We start from the raw sequence: 15,660 nt of genomic DNA, 5'->3' as shown, positions 1-15,660 counted from the left end.
ATAAACAATGCGTATTCAAAGGCTTCATGTAACCCATCTGTTACTTCCCTGAATACGATGGCAGACAGACTAGAGCTCTAACTGAATCGTAGCCTGTCACCTCGGCCGAGGTTCAAACCTACGATATAATTGCCTTTGTCACTATTTGTGACCGAGATCCGTAGATCCCAAAAACATTTAAAGTTTCACATGACTCAAAACTTTACTGAACTCGACTACTCATTCAACACAATAAGCAACAGTTCAAAAAGATATTCTCAATACATCACAATTCACTCATATCACAATGTCACGTCATCAAATATATATTTCCACATAAATATATATATATATATATATATATATATATATATATATATATATATATATATATATATATATATATAATCTTGCTCAGGTGCGGATATCCGCACCTAAGCAAAAACGTACGGATTTTGTGTTTTTCCCCACTTTTCGATCACACATTCACATCTTAACCGTTCAGTTTTTAGGTCCTAATGTATAGATCACATCTGCAAAATTTCAGCCAATTTGGTGATCGTTAAGGCATTCAAAACTGCAATTTACATGAACGAACCAAATTTGTCGAACCGGAACCGTTCGTATATATTGTTGTAATTTGCAGTTTTGAATGCCTTAATGATCACCAAATTTGCTGAAATTTTACAGAGGTGATCTATACATTAGGACCTAAAAACTGAACGGTTAAGATGTGAAAATGTGATCGAAAAGTGGATCAAAACTGGAAATCCGTACGGATCGAAAAACTGCGGACGTCCGCAGTGGAGAACCGTTGTATATATATGTATGTATGTATATATATATATATATATATATATATATATATATATACACACACGTAGTCATTCACGCAGGAATGACCACTAATACCAACTATAGTTCAAGCATAAAAAACATGAAATTCATTTGTATAGCTAAAATCATTTTACTTACCTATGCACCGTAGTTGATCAAGTCCATATGATTTAAAACAATATTTATTCCATAAATATTTTCACACAATTACGACAAAATAAATTAATTAAATGTACTTGGTTCGTAATATGAACCACGTGAGGTTTACTCACCTCTAATCCAGCTGCGTCTTCCTAACAGCTCAAACAACAATTTCACAAATCGTCTGCTAAATCAATCCATCGATCACCTATCAGATACGATCTTAACTTAGCAAAACATTCATAAACCACACATATACGTCAATCCAACGGTCAGATTTTAACTTAATGATGATCCAACGGTCGGATCAAAATTATGTGATGATCCAACGGTCAGATCGAAATTATAGGATGTTCCAACGGTCGGATCGAAATTATATGATGATCCAACGGTCGGATCGAAATTATATGATGATCCAACGGTCGGATCCTCACGGATCGCCCTTAGGATCATCCTCCAAAATTATCACGGAGATCCAACGGGCAGATCTTCTTGAACCACCCTAACAAACATCTCCACAAAATTATACGAAAATCTGACGGTCGGATTCTCACGAATCGCCTTTCAAATTACTATTTCACAATTATACGAAGATCCAACCGTCGGATCTTCGCCCATGACCACACAAAGTCATCGGGACAGTCATACGATCAACATATCAAAACTACAAGTCCATCGGACTGTCCGATCTTCACAGATCATAAATCGAACGATCGAAATCGATCGAAACGTAAAAATTCATAACTTAATCATACGATATCCAAAAATTGTGTATAATATATCGAAATGATCGTATTGAAATATGGAATCTAAAAATGCACAGAAACTGAACTTGTGACATTTCCCAATGACATTAGCTTCCTACTCTCTTTGGTGGCATTAAATCTGAGTGGAAGCACAGAAACTGAACTTGTGACCCCCGGAGGTGGCCGGAAAGGGCCGCCGGAGTTAGGGGCAGAGCCGCCGCCGTCCACCTCCAATGGTGTCGGGGCCAGGCTGCTCCTCTTCATCTCATCAAGCCTAACAACTTTCCTAACTAGCATGTAAGCTGGAAATGACCGGAAGGGGTCGAAATTACCTAGAACAGTCGAGGTGGCCGGAGAATTTGTAGAAACCGGCGAGCTCGAATTCGACGTAAAAACTTCCACCACTCGCTTCGATCCTTTCTGGAGACTTGTTCAGAAACTCAAGGCGAGTTCATCAAACCAAGAATCATAAAGAATGGTGGCCTGTAACTCGAGATATCCTGATCGAAAGGTTATTTTTCGATTTTGAAGGGTTGAGCTCCGACGAACGTAAAATTGTTCACACCAGGGGCGATCCTCCTTGGAGCATGATCAGGAGGTTGAGGCGAGTTCAGGGAGATAAAGATCGTGAGTTTTGGTGGCCGGACCTAGGAGAAAACCGGCGTTGACCGTTTTTGGCTCAAACTTTGCAGCTCCGGTTTGCCGGAATTGAGGCCGGCCCGGTGGAAAAGGTGATGTCTAGCAGCTAGGTGAGGTCGAGGCGAGTCTGTGGACACCTCGAGGGCGGCTTGAGGTGGCCGGACGGCGGCGCGGCAGGCGGAGGAAGAAAGCCCAGCCGGAAGAGAAAAGAGTCGGGGGAGAGGAGAGAGAAGAGAGAAAACTGGGGAAGGAAATGGAAAAAAAAAAAAAAATTTTTGGGAATTATGAAAAATTTCAGAAATTTCTTATATTTATAGAAATTTCTCAACTTTCCAAATATTCGTATTTAATTCATACGAACTCCGAATAATACGCTCCACGTATGCACGAACTCGTAATTACGAGCTCTACAACTTTCATGAAGGAAATTTTCCCAAATTATGAACGTATAAAAAGTCGATTTTCACGACCCACTAAAAATGTTCTTTTTCGAAAATAAAATCGTTCGAACTAACTCCACAACTTCTCCAAGCTTCATACTCGCTCCTATTACCGTGAAATCATTTCTAAAAATCCAAGGAATTTAATTTGGATTTTTCGGGGTATTACATAAACCTTGACCGGGTAACAGGTTACGATTTAGTTAGAGCTCTAGTCTGTTGCCATTGTGTATCATGGGGGGTAGCAAGGAGCTATTTGATGCTCATGAATACGTGTTTTAAAAAGGGAGTTTCGGAGATTCTTTCTTTTAAATGTCCGGGGAGGACTTGTGTATCATATTCTATTTTTTAGGTTAACGATAGATATGATTGATGTGTGTTGATGTTTTGTCCAGGTTGGACCGAAGTTTCATATTCTATTTGTTAGGTTAACAAATGATATGTTTTGTCGTGAGTTGACTTATATTATTCAGGTTGGATCGATTTATCATATTTGAATTGTTAGGTTAACGATTTATATGATTTTGTCACGAGGTGACTTGTGTTGATTTGAGAATGTGTTTTAAAACGGAGTTTCGGGGATTCTTTCTTTTAAATGTCTGGGGAGGACTTGTGTGTCATATTGAATTGTCAGAGTTTCAATTAATATGGTTTCCGTCACGGGGTGATTTGAGTTGTTTCTTTTGGGAAAAGAATGTGTTGTTTTTGGGAAAACAGGGTGTGTGTTCCTTTTTACGAGTTGATGGGTTTCCTCGTAGGGCGAGTTGTGCGTGTGTGTTTTGAGTTACTCATATGGGCTTGCAAAAGCTTACCGGGTTTGTTGTGTGGCAACCCGGTGCACCATTCAAACGGTGTAGGGGTTAATCCTGCAGGTCAGGATAATCGTGGCTGATGCTGAGGTAACGCCATTTGCAGCTTTACGGTAGGAAGCCATTTTTGTGATTTTACCGTTAATAAGACTTCCACTTGTAGTGAGCTCTGAGGAGCATTTACGTTTTATTTTGTTGTTGACAATTTAATTCGTAAGCTTGTGTAATATATAACTTTGTGGAGCGAGTGTATATTAACTTTGAGGGTTCAGGGCATCAGTATGTACTTGGTTTAAAGGGAAAAAGTTCCCAGGTATTTTGTATTGATGGTTGAACGATCACGCATGTATAATTATGGGATTATATATCGATTTTTATTTGTGTTAAAAAACAGGGGCGTGACAACTTTAAACCACATGTAGCACGAATAAGCTTAACAATGGACCTAAGTCATATACATTCATAAACAACATCATGAAGAGCAATAATTTTCATGATTCGAAGAAATAACGACGTCAAGTGTCTGTTTAGTAGACATTTGATATCGCGGTGTTTCCCCTAGTAAACACATAACTAGTTTAGGAAAATTCTTTGTATGGATCAGAGTGGTATCTAGCATCAGCAAATCCCATCAAAACGTCATTCCAATTTTGATGGAGGGAGGGTGCACGCTGCCAGCGGTGGCTTCATGATATGCGGAGTCCAATTTCATCATGCAATTTTCTCTCTATAGGGATAGAATAAGTCCATATCTATCATACTCTTTAGGTATCGAAAGATATTTTTTACACCAATCTAATGGTATCGCGTTGGCGCAGGGCTATATCTAGCTAACAAGTTCACAATGAATGAGATATCCGGTCTTGTGCATTGTGCTAAGTACAACAATTGTGCATTGTGCTAAGTACAACAATACGCCTATTACACTTAGATATGACACTTCAGCATCTAACAAGTCTTCGTCATCATCCTTGGGATGAAACATATCCTTTTTACGGCCAATACTACAGACGACCATGAGAGTTCTAATAGGCTTAACTTTATCTTCATTAAAGTGCCTAAGCATCTTTTGAGTTTAAGCCGATTGATGAATCAGAATTCCATCAGTACAATGCTTAAGTTCTAAACCAAGACAAAATCATGTTTCTCAATATCTTTCAACACAAATTCGGATTTTAGGTGCTCTACGGTTTTCTTTAACTTATCTAAAGTTCCAAATAGGTTCATGTCATCGACATATACTGCAATAATAGCAAACCCAAAACTGGTCTTCTTAATGAAAACGCATGGGCATAATTCGTTATTGGTATATCCCTTCCTAATCAAGTAATCACGTAAACGGTTATACCACATCAGTTCAGATTGTTTTAATCCATAAAGTAAGCATTTTAATCTAATCGAAAATGCGCTCCGCTGTCGAGAGCTACTTCATTTGGGCAATTGAAGTCCATGAGGGACCTTCATATATATCTTTGTATCTAGATCCCCATAGAGATACGTTGTGACGATATCTATAGACTGCATGTTCATTTTTTCAGAAACTACCAAATTGATAAGATAACGGAACATTATAATGTCCATTACGAAAGATTATGACTTCTTGTAGTCGACTCTAGAGCTTTGAGAGAAGCCTTGTGCCACAAGGAGACTTTCTAATCTCATTACGTTTTCTAACAAATACCCATTTATGTCCAACAAGTTTTATGTTAGGGGGTGTCAGCATGACCTGACCTCCAGGAGTAGCATTGGGGACGTCAATCCTAGCGGGCACATTTGCAACTGGTATTGTGATCTCGTCACTTTCGCGATATCAGAAAATGCATTAGGTAACGAATCTGCCACGTTCTGAAGATCGACAATTCGTCGCACTTCAATTTCGGACTTTGTAGTTCGGGGATCAAGATGAGACAAAGTAGGGATAGACCACGACAATTCCCGTCGTTCTTGTTGAACATTAACATTCTTATCTCCCTCTAACGATGGTAAGACTATCTCATCAAATTTACAATCTACAATTCTAACGATAAATAGATCGTCTGTCAAGAGTTCTATATAGCGAAAGATGGATGGAGAATTATATACATAAATACCCATTCGTCGTTAAGGCCCTATTTTGGTACATTGCGGTGACGCAATTGGCACATAAACTGCGCACCTAAATATGCATAAGTGCGAGACATCAGGCTTGTGCTCAATCACCAACTGTGACGCAAAGAATGGTTGAGTGGTGGTGGGTCATAGACGAAAAAGTACAATTGTGTGCAAAATTATTGCATAGGCCCATGCAAAAATTGAAAGGTTGGTACGTATTACCAACATTCTAGCAACCATTTTCAATCTTTTAATAATGGCTTCCGTGAGACCATTTTGGGTGTGAACCGGAGAATCAGATGTTCAATGTCAATCACAATGGACATGCAATAATCGTCGAAAGTTTTTTACGTAAACTCTCCAGCATTGTCAAGATATATTGACTTAATAAAATAATCCGGGTGGTGAGTGGTGAGCACGTACACAAATAATTTGCGCTAGGAGTTTAGCATAAGTAGCATTACGTGTGGACAAGAGTGTGACATGTGACCAGCGTGTCGTTGACTTGGTTCATATACTCTCGCAAGCATACAAATCGTGTCAAGTAAGGGAAGTATTAAAACCTTGATTATCGTACCTCAAGGATTAGGTGTTGGACTTAATCGAGGTAATTGGCGCTAGAATAACTTAAAAGCATACAATGAAAAATAAAAATAAATTAAAGCAAAATAATATTCATAAGGCACTAAGCCTCGGCAATGCTCGGCTTAGCTCACACTATGCCTATTCAAAGCCACTAACTTATAGCCCAAATGAGTTATGCACAATGGAAGGTAGAATTTTGTTTGGGAGTTTTGAATTGAGAATTAACTAAATTAAATGCAAACTAAAATAAAAGCAAACAACTAATTATCAAACAAGAAATTAAATTCGGATTTCAAATTAATTGGAACATGGGAGTGTCGGGTAATTTACACTAACTATCTTGTAAACATTGATGTCAATTTCATAAATGCATGCATTTCCTATATGTGTTAAGTCCCGTATCTAGTACCGGTCAAGAATACTAAACCAATTATCCTTTCGGTGTATTGATTATACCGGTTAGGGCCACAATCAACTCTCTAATTTGGGCATTACACTGGTCAAGGCCGCAATATCCAAAATTAGAGGCCTAGAGAGCAAGATAATAGAGACTCAAGCAAGCTTAGCTACAATTAAGGTAGCTCATGGTTACCAAATTTAAATCCTAGATGCAACAAGACCAATAAGTTGTCAATTTATCAATCTATTCATCAGAATTGCCCACAACATAATTTCAAAGAGTGACAAAGCCTAGAAACATGCTTCTAAGGACCAATAAATTCGGATTTAAAGCTTATACAATGAAAATTGCATTTATTAAAATTAAAGCATCAACATTTATACAAAATGAGTTAGGGCTTCACAACCCTAACTCCCTAAATTGAACTACTCACTCATAATTAAAACAAGATTTAACATCAAAACCATGTTCAATTATGGAAAATAGATGAGAAGAGAGAGGATAAGCTTTGCTTAATTTCAACAATGCTAGAAAACAAAGAAAACTAAGCTGGCTTGAATCCTCCTAACTACCCAAGATGAAATTAAGGTCTTGATGATCTTCCTTGATGAAATTTGAGAAGAACCCAATAATTTAATGCAGAAGAGTGAGTGAAATGGGAGAGTGGGCAAGTTGCGGCGCTGTTGAAGAGAGGAAGAGGCATGGGGTGTGCGGCTGTTGAGGTTGCTGTGATCTGTATGGTAATGTCCCCATATATAATTAGATCGTGGTCTATATATAGTATGAAGAGGAAAGGATGTGTGGCTGTGTAGAAGAGGAGAAAGAATGGATAGGGCCACGTGTCACCATTTTGTGGTAAGTGACCAAAGAAGAAGAAACAAGCTGCACGTGCATGCCTTAATGTTTAATTAAACATTTAATTAAGTTATGCCTTACTTGATTAATTAAGTCATTAATCATTAATTAATTATCTTAATTAATTAAGCTCCATTCTTATCCTAACTTCAACCTTTATAATTCTACGACACCACCGTGTGCAATATTATGGTTTTGAATTCTACTCCTTCACAATTTTACTTGACCGGCATCGTCTATTTCGTTCTTTTGTCAACAATTCAATTTTGCTCTAATTTCGCGCCATTTGATCTCAATTTCCGCAACTACACTTATTTCCTACAAAATAAATAAAAGTGGATTAATTACATAATAATTGACTTGAGGATTAACTTATTTCTAGTGTTTTAGATACGATTACATGCATAAAAATTGTTGTAATCACGATGCGTCAACTAACACCATAAAGTATCTAAATTGTCTGCAAGGTGGTTGAATAGGTCCACAAATATCCAATTGAATTTTGTGTAAAAACAGAATGAGTTCTTTCGTATCATTTGCGTATGACTGTCTCATGCCTAATTTTCCTAAGAAACAAGCTTTGCAAAAACGAGCGATGGGCCTTAGAGGCAACCGATGAGGATTTTGGTTAGGCCATGGCAACACTATTGGCAGTAGAAGCATAATGGGAGACTATGGCGCAACTTTTGGCGTCTGTAGGGGAACCGCGGCGGCGTCGACAAGTGGCTTGCTGTGGACGGAGGCTGCGGTCCGAGGGTCTCTATGAATCAACTTTTGATTTTCGCTTCGTGTAGCTAAAAAGAAAGGATGTCCTTGTGAAGTCTTAAGAATATTGATCATTATATCACAACCCTGACGTAATCTATGGTGCCAAAGCCAATATGTTTCAAAATCCCATAAATCATCTCTTATAACATTGTTAGATTGAATAGCTCGAATAGTGGAACGTAGAGTTCACTAAAGAGATATATAAGTTTCTGTAAGATGCGCCTAGTTCCACAATCATTAGAGGTAATGAATTTCATTCCCATTTTCACAATGAGTTTCTGCTTGATATCCGTTGGCTCGAATACCTCTAAAACTCTAGAGGGTTCTATTATCTCGAGGAGCGTAGAGAGCTTCTGTGACATTGATCATGGTAACGTTAGGCAACAGAAATTGGGTGTCACGCCCGGAATTTCAGACACAATAATAATACAATTACATCAAATACAGAGCACCGGGCGTGATGGTTCGGACACCAATACTAAATAGCTGAGAAATTTTTCCTTTAAACAAGGCACCCAACGATGTCCCGAACCCACAATGTAAATACAGACTTGTTCTTTAGAGTCACATATTATATTAAGAAAAGTTTACAAATTAAACTGAAACATCAATTTAATAAGTAACTACACACACTACGCTCATTACACAGCGGAAGACTAATAAGTGCGTAGCACAATTAGGTAATAAACCTACCACTACAACAACAAGGAAAATCGACGGCTTCAACCACGCTCACCCTAATCTGCAGGATAAACCCCTACACCATGGAATAGTGCACCGGGTTGCAAACATAAACCTAGTAAGCTTTTGCAAGCTTGTATGAGTAAACTCAAAACCAGCAACAACAACAACAACAACAACATGCTTAAGTCCTCTAAACCTAACAGTCAATAAGCATATTTCACAGCATCAACTATCATTTCCACTTATTTCAATAGCATGTATCAATAAGGCTACTCATAAAGGAATCTATATGCTCATGTCTCTATTCAGCATTCAAATCCATGATCATAGTCCAAAACAAAACCCTTCAAGTAATATTTGAAATCATATTTAAAGCTCAAAGGTGGATTCCCAAATCATGATATCCAAAGTCATGGTAATGCAACTCAAGGAAGCAACTTGATCACCCAAATGATAAGAAAAACAACACACACTTTGATTCCTTAACACATGAAATAAAGGAGAACAATTCATGCTTTGATTTCCTTTCAAATCGAAGTAAAAGAAAGCAACTCACGCCTTGATTTCTTTCAAATCACAAAATAAAGAAAGCAACTCACACCTTGATTTCTTTCAAATCACGAAATAAAGAAAGCAACTCACACCTTAATTTCTTTCAAATCGTGTATAAGGAAAACAACTCACTCCTTGATTCCTTAAAACACAAAATAAAGAAAGCAACTCACACCTTGATTTCTTTCAAATCATGAAATAAAGAAAGCAACTCACACCTTGATTTCTTTCAAATCGTATATAAGGAAAGCAACTTACTCCTTGATTCCTTAAAAGACAAACTCATGAGTTAGATATAACCTCACTCCGTTACCCCATGAATTACACTGGCAGACAGACTAGTGCTCTAACTAAAATCGTAACCACTCGTCCGGCCAAAGACGTGATTACTCGATATATTGCCAAAAGTCAACTTGTGACATTAAATCTTCGGGCCTCTCGGTCCCTCAGAGTAAAACATTTAAAGAAGTCGCGCAGGACTCAAAATGTTACACAAATCTCAATGCTTTTCAAAACAATAGAAATCCACATTTCCACAATCATTTGTTTTCCGAAAAGCACACCACAAAACAATAAATCAGCATAATCATGCATATTGTTTTCATCAATCAACAAAAACCACCAATACATATATATATTTCACGTAAATATATGTATACGTAGTCATTCACTCAGGAATGCCCACTAATACCAACTATAGTTTGCAGTTAAATAAATAACTCTCAAACCGATAAAGGTAACTTCGTTCGTAAATGAACATTGTGAGATTACTCACCTCTAAATCCCGTTGTGTCTTCAGACACAAACCGAGAGAAGCACTAATCGCCACAATCCACTCAACACACTTTCCACGTACCTAATCACATCAAGGTCACATCTTAATACCACTTGTGGTACGAAAGCAACTAATTTCAAAGCAAGCGATTAAAGTTCGAATCTTCAAATCAAACTATAGCCCGAAAGTTACGCCAATCGAGGCAAAACCTCATCCGAGACCACAAGTCAATTGGACACTCGAATCTACACGGATGGAATAATCGAACGGTACGAAACAGTAAAAATCATAACATATTCATACGATCTCCAAAAATTACGTATTATATATCAAAACGCTCGTATCGATGAGTAGATGATATATAAAACCAGAAACTGTTCCTTACATGGCCGGAATGCCGCCACAGGCGGTGGTGCACCGTCGCCGGCTAAACTTAAAATCACAAAAATCAAGCCATACAGAAATGTTGATCATGAAGAGTTGAGGAACTTTCATACCTGGAGCTAAGCCTAGATCGGTCTAGATCGTCCTAGATCAAGCTTGCAAGATCGACCAATTGCTACCGTCTGATCAAGCTCTAGATTCGTTGTGCACCGCTGACTTCAACCCATGATCTTTCACTCCACATGCAAAATCGTCCTTCAGGGCGGGTATGAGGATGATCAAGAGGAGGCGGAGATTCCAAAACCGAAAAGGATCGGCTGAGACGTTGTCGAAAAAGTGGATTTCCGAAGGGGTCGGACCGCCGCCACTATTCATGTCTGCGATCTCCACTTTCCGGTGAACCACCCTGCAAACCACCACCACAGAGCGACGCACGAGGTTGTTCTGAGTCGGTCTTGGCTTGTCTTGTCACCAGAGGTGGCCGGAGCTGAGAGAACGAGTCGGGTCGGGTCGACAGGTTTCTGTCAGGTCTGGGTTGCGCAGAGGAGAGAGAACGGAGAGATAGGGGTTTCCAAAAATGGAAATTTGGGAATTATGACCCAATTTCCGAAAAAAACCCAATATATACTAAAATGGAAACTTTTTCCGATGGCCATAACTTCTTCATACGAACTCCGATTTCCGCGTTCCACATGTCCACTAACTTGTATCAACGCGCTCTACGACTTTCATGAAGGAAGTTTTCTGAGAAACCCAACGTATAAAAAGTCAACCTTTCCACCCCCCCTAAAAGCATAGTTTTCGAAGAAAAATTCGTCCGAAACACTTCCGCTCCACCCACGAACCACATACTCGTACCAACAACCAGTAAATTAATTCCGGAAAATCCTCAGAAAATAATAACAAATTTTTGGGGTATTACATTGGGCCTTTCCATGGCCTTGAATCAAGTTTGATGAGCCTACCATTGTTGTCATAGAGGGATGAGTAGGCAATATATCCAAAAATAATTGCCTATGGTGGAGAATGGTTTACGTAGTCACACTATCTGTGAGACATTATAATTCTCCTGAGTCCATTCCTAAAAGAAAATGCTAGAATAAAGTTTGAGAGATAGAATACAACTCAAATTTTATTCAATACCAAAAGCCAACGATTTACATCCAAAGTTTTGAAACAAAATCTAATCCAAATAACTATTAATATTAATAATGGTATCACTCAACTTCTTTTGGTAACTCCAAAATAAACACGACCAAGTAAGAAAGAAGAGATGTTGGCGGAGCAAAGCTCGCTTAAGTACACTTATCTCAACTCAAGCCTAGACATCGTATCCACTTTGGATGAGCCTATTTGAACAAAAGCTAGGACCAATGTTGGAAAACAAGAACAATTAGTTTTAGAGTTTAAATCTTCCATGAAAACAAAGTAAGTTTCCAAGTGCAGATCACTACCAAGAAATTAATTTCCATGAGTTATGGTTGATCGTTCAAATTCTCAAAGGAACAATAGTGTATAAATGGTTGATCATTCAAATTCTCAACGGAGCTATATTCAGACTAGCATGTGTTGGATCATAATTCATATATATATTTGTCCCCTAAAACATGGAAATTACTTGTTCTAAAGTCCAAATTTAATGTTGACTAATCCAATTTCATTATTTCCCTAATCTTGTACTTGTGCTTAACCTTTGTGTTTATTTATATATATTTATTATGTTTTCCTTATCATGCTAGGAAATGATGGAGAAGAATGGAAATGCACTAAAAAGTCAACCTTAAAACATTTTCTTACTCTGGCTAGGAGAAAGTGATCTAGACAAGGAAGAAGGAGCGGACGCGTGACCAAATGAACTCCAAATGAGCTGAAACTCTCTAGAACTATTCTAGACATCCTAAGAAACATTTCTTATGAAGAGTGAAGGAGCCAGATAGAAGTGGAAGGCCTTCAAACAATCAGTTCAATTTTCTGCAGAAGCAAAACTGGTAAATTGGACCTGTAAGGAGTCCAGTAGCATTTTTCGGCCCAACTACTATTCCAAAAATTCTGAAATTCTAACAGGATAATCTACACTCATAGAGGAACATTTGATATGAAGAAATCGGAGGCCCATGATGAAGTCTTGGTGGAGAAATAATTGAAGGAATAAAGGAGCAGAAAGTGACCTAAAAAAAACAGCTCAACATATTCCTACCCACATGAAGAAAGCTAGATGCTTTTCTCTTTTTCCTTGGATATATTTTTATACTCCATCCTCTTTAATATATCATCATCACTTCCATATTTCTGCACCTTCATGCTTTGCTTTCATTTCATCATTACTCCATCTTTTCCATATTTTACAAACCAATTCCATACTCCACTTTCATTATTTTTATTTCACTCATCATTTCACTCTTCTTTTTCTTCCCTATATAAACACATTCTCTTCTCACTCTCAACATCAACCATTCCATCCCATTACATCTTCTTTTTCTGTTCATCTCCTTCATAAAACCTCCATATCCACCTCCCAAAATCCAAATCCACAATACCCAATCTACTCTATCTCCTCCTCCATCATCACCACCACAACTACCATCACCACCACCATTACTCCATCACTACCACTCAAAATTGGCCAAAGGAGCATCATATCTTCATCATCATTCCATTTATCATCACCATCAAGAAGCTTATCACCCATCCATTCCACCATCAAGGAGGATTCAAGGAGCATTGAAGGAGGAAAACAAAGAAGGAGTTAGCCATTGATTTGTCAAGCTTCAACTAGTTCATTCTTTCCTTAACTCTTTAATTTACCTTGATTTACTTTATAGATTTGCTGCCAATTTGTATGACTATGAATGAGTAGTTACTTTGTTGGGGCTAGGGTTGAAAGCCCTAGCCAAACTTGTATGAATTGTTGTTTTAATTTACATTTGATATTATTTGTGATTTTCATCTTCATATGCTAATTCAAGAAGTGAACGCATTTATTCAAACTTAACTAATTTGAATGTGTTGTGTTTGTCATCTCATGAAAAAATGTTTAGGGAGTAGTTAACCTTGAGCATTGATAGCATGATAGCATCCTCTATGTGCATGTGAAGGTTGTGAGTTAAAATCACCTAGATCTAGGATTGGTTTGCTTGCATGATTATCTAAACTCAAAGCTTTATGCATCTAGGAACAATGAATTGAGACTTAACCGGTAATAGGAATTGTTCTTAGGTAGTTAATTCTAGACTTATCCGGTTGGAATTAATAACATTAAAGGAGTTTAAGCCTTTGTAGTCTTATCCGGATGCAAAGAGGGTAATTGGAAAATTAGAATAGCATCACTTGTATTTGAACTTCAATACTTGCAAGGGAGGTTAGTGGTAGACAATCCAACCCCTAACTTCATCCATTATTTTACTAGTTTAGTTTATATTTGAGCATTTATTTTAATTTGGTTCACCACTCTATCCAACAAACAATTTCACTACCACCACAATGCACATACTCACCATAAGCCTAGATTTCCTTGTAAATTTAGGTTTGTGATTGTACATTTGCATATTCTAGCTCTCCTTAGGTTAACACCCTAGCTAGTGAAAAGAATCCAATCCTCGTGGGTTCGACAACCTTTCTTAAATCCCTATACTATTACTTGTACCCCTTATACTTGAGGGTGACTATTTGGCTAACAGCATGAACCCCCACAGTTTGGTTTTAAATCCCACATTACAAGAAATGTGAGAGGTAGAATTACAAATATAAGAATCCTCGAAGGAAAGCGAGAAATTTAAATGAACCAGGAACGTTTAATATAACTTACTTGGAAAATTTCGCGAAGGTTGTTTACTAGGACTGCAACGATAATTTTGATCCTATTGCAGGATTGCTGCAGGCTTGCGATCCCGATCAGCGAGAGTTGCTTGTTGGCGGCGCTGCAGTGCTTCACGGCTGCAGCAGTGGTGTAGGAGAGGCACATGAGGTCAGGGTTAGGGCTCGTGCAAATAACATGTTTTAGAGAAAGAGAATTCGGGAGTAGATTGAGATACTTTCATTAATAATAGGGGTTTTGTTGAAGGAAATCAGCTATTAGTGTGCCTAATCAAACTAGGAGTAGCAATAGGAGAGAAGGTTCTAGAAGTCCTAATCCAACTCGGATTAGTTTTCCTTGTAACATTAGAACATGTACTTTGTAATCCCTATATATAGGGCTCCTATTCTCAATAATACATTACAATTCTCTCTACATTCTCTCTCGAATCTATTTTACTTAAACACGTTATCAGCACGAGTTCTAACCACAAAGCCAAAACCAAAAATCTTTCTTCACCACCACCAAAGCCCCTAGCCCGTGCTAGCCGAGCCTTGCAGCGCAGCCCCTGATGCCCACCTGCTCGCCCGTGCGCCTGCGGCCCTGCAACGCTGCCTTGCTGCTGCCCCTGCAGCCTTGCAGCACCTCTCGGCCCAGCTTCCTCTTTCACTGCTGCCCCTGCAGCATTACCGCAGCCCCTGCTGCACGTATACCTTGCTACTACACTACCAACCGGCTACACTTCAACACCGAGCCACCTAGACTTCACAATCGACATCTACAACCCAAGCTTCCAAGTTTTCAAGCTTCAAATTAACCAAGTAAGTATTTACATTAAAGTTCCCGCGTTCCGAATTTAATTTCTCCTTTTTTTCTTCGGGGACTTGCAACCTCCCTTCTTCTACATCCCACCTTTCTTATAACGTGGGTTCGATCATTGAAAAGCGGAATCATGGGGATTCACGCTATTAACGAACTAAGAGTGTTCGTAAGACTTCGGACTAAGAGCGTCCGTAACCATCGATTTTTGACCATCTAAAACATCATTGTTTCGGTCTAATCCAATCATTCTTGGAAATCGATTTCTTGGTAGCATAGCTCGGAAATCTTATTATTTATTAGTTGTCGTGGAAGTTTTAACTCCGAAACTAATATACTTCTTCTTGATTTCAGGATGTCGAA

The sequence above is a fragment of the Rosa rugosa genome, chromosome 2, assembly GCF_958449725.1.
Source record: "Rosa rugosa chromosome 2, drRosRugo1.1, whole genome shotgun sequence".
Classification (NCBI taxonomy): Eukaryota; Viridiplantae; Streptophyta; class Magnoliopsida; order Rosales; family Rosaceae; genus Rosa; species Rosa rugosa.
Note: the sequence above shows the minus strand (reverse complement) of the source record.